At 56.5% G+C, this 2500-nt stretch overlaps 1 non-coding gene across 1 annotated transcript in view; it reads right to left on the bottom strand.

Moving 5' to 3' along the window:
* LOC126313773 (small subunit ribosomal RNA) overlaps positions 1 to 450 on the bottom strand; it is a 1893-nt gene extending 1443 nt beyond the window's left edge. The window contains exon 1 of the ribosomal RNA XR_007555390.1: positions 1 to 450. This exon is cut by the window's left edge and continues 1443 nt beyond it. This is a non-coding gene — a ribosomal RNA (small subunit ribosomal RNA).
* Between the last annotated feature and the right edge of the window lie 2050 nt (positions 451 to 2500).

Raw genomic sequence — 2500 nt, 5'->3', positions numbered from 1 at the left:
CGCCTGCTGCCTTCCTTGGATGTGGTAGCCGTTTCTCAGGCTCCCTCTCCGGAATCGAACCCTGATTCCCCGTTACCCGTTACAACCATGGTAGGCGCAGAACCTACCATCGACAGTTGATAAGGCAGACATTTGAAAGATGCGTCGCCGGTACGAGGACCGTGCGATCAGCCCAAAGTTATTCAGAGTCACCAAGGCAAACGGACCAGACGAGCCAATCCGATTGGTTTTGATCTAATAAAAGCGTCCCTTCCATCTCTGGTCGGGACTCTGTTTGCATGTATTAGCTCTAGAATTACCACAGTTATCCAAGTAACGTGGGTACGATCTAAGGAACCATAACTGATTTAATGAGCCATTCGCGGTTTCACCTTAATGCGGCTTGTACTGAGACATGCATGGCTTAATCTTTGAGACAAGCATATGACTACTGGCAGGATCAACCAGGGAGCTGCGTCAACGAGAGCTGAGCAGCCGGCCGCCCGGGAGTGTGTCCCGAGGGCCCGCGCGAACACGCAAGCGTCCGCTCAATTATTCTGCAAACAGGAGGAGGCTGAGCTCCCCTGCACGATACACCTCGAAACCCTCTCAGGTCCCGGCGGCGCGCAGCGCCGTCCTAAGTACTTGGTCGGGTTCGAGAGAGGCGCAATCGCCCGGAGATAGGCGAGTAGACGCTTTCAGTGCGAACACCCGTGCTCCCAACTGAGCTTGCCGCTGCCGACAGAGGCCCGGGAGCGTGCTGTCGTGGCATTGCCGGCGGGAAACAACACGCGCCACCTACGGTGACCGGCAGCTCCAACGCCAGCGCCACAGAAGGGCAAAGCCCCACTTGGGTGCAGAAGCGAACTCTCCCAGCACAGCGCACGCGCCAACACGTCCGCAGAGCTGCGATACAAACCACCTGCGAGAACCGCTGGGGGCGACCGAGCAGCAGACGGCGTCGCGACGCCGAGTGCCGGGCGGCGGCGCATCCTCAACGCACACAGTCCGCAATCGGACCAGCACACTGCAGATGTCCACCGCGCTTCGCACCGGGCTCGGCAGAACCCACTTTGGCCGCCTGGCGCCGCGCGCAGGGTGCGCCGGCGCATAGCTGGGACGCCAGCCGGGCCCGTCGGCCGGCGCTCCTGCCACTGGGCGCCCCCCACCAGCCGGCTGTAGTGCGTGCGCTCACGCAGCGCGCGGCCAGCACGCCGGGCGGCCCCCCCTCACCGGCCGGGGACTGTCCCGCCAAGCCACAGCCTCGTATCGCTTCATACCCACATGGCCAACTCAGGTTCGGGGGCATGGCGGGTACCGCCGAAACAACCGGTTCACAGATGTACCGATCGTCGCTATCACCGATGCACCTGCAGCGCGAACAACCGCTCAACAACTGATTTCCAGTTCATTTGCGGATCTTTGGCAGCAAACGTATACGTCAATCTACATTTGCGAAATCTACGATTCTGGCATGCCTGCATGTTATGTGTCACGACACGCTACATCAGCCCACATACACACTGCGGCATGTACACGAGAGAACACGTGGAAGATGGTCCGCGCACGTGTGCAATGTCCCTTGCGCGGTCGACTGTCAACCGGCCTCTGTAGCATGTCGCAGATGTGGAACGCGGTCCACCGTGCTATCATGTTGTGTGGGGCAATACGATTAAATAGGAAAACCCTCGTCGCTACATCAACAGACGGCTCACGCTGATTCCCGGCAGAGGGAGGAGGGGGGGGGGGGGCCAACATGCAATACTTTCGTCCGTACCTACTTACCACATGTCTGTACGGCGTACAACAGTGCAATCTCGCTGTAATGGGGAGACGAGACAAGTAGCATCGTGCACAACATATGGCCCTTATGATTCGCCATTGTAGGGCGCAGCCGGTGTACGGTCAAGCATGTGCCACATTATGTCACTCAGTACGTAACGACGGATGATCAGTGTGGGTTACGCGTACATCAGCGGACAGTCCACACAGGCCGTACCACAACGTACACTGACTGCATCGACAACCGAATGCAACTGAACAGCTGCAAGGCTCATTTCACAAACAAACGCCTGACCGACCAGCTTGGAAGGGCAGGAGGGGAGGGCGATATTCGTTCTGTAGCGGTACACCCTTCCAGTGGTTAGCGGGACTGTGTAGAAAGTACGCAACACTCGAAAGACCTTTATGTGAGGGTACGCACCATGGCATCAAGAAATACACATGACACCAGAGGATCCAAGCAGTGAACTATGTTCAGAGGGTTGCTGTTAGGCAAAGCTACATTCCTGTGACGTTACATGTGACAGTTAAGGTGCAGTGTAAGTTAGGTTAAGGTGCAGTGTAAGTTAGGTTAAGGTGCAGTGTAAGTTAGGTTAAGGTGCAGTGTAAGTTAGGTTAAGGTGCAGTGTAAGTTAGGTTAAGGTGCAGTGTAAGTTAGGTTAAGGTGCAGTGTAAGTTAGGTTAAGGTGCAGTGTAAGTTAGGTTAAGGTGCAGTGTAACTTAGGTTAAGGTGCAGTGT

Source organism: Schistocerca gregaria, unplaced genomic scaffold (genome assembly GCF_023897955.1).
Source record: "Schistocerca gregaria isolate iqSchGreg1 unplaced genomic scaffold, iqSchGreg1.2 ptg000499l, whole genome shotgun sequence".
NCBI lineage: Eukaryota > Metazoa > Arthropoda > Insecta > Orthoptera > Acrididae > Schistocerca > Schistocerca gregaria.
The sequence above is the reverse complement of the archived record's forward strand: the minus strand, read 5'-3'. Positions and strand labels throughout refer to the sequence as shown.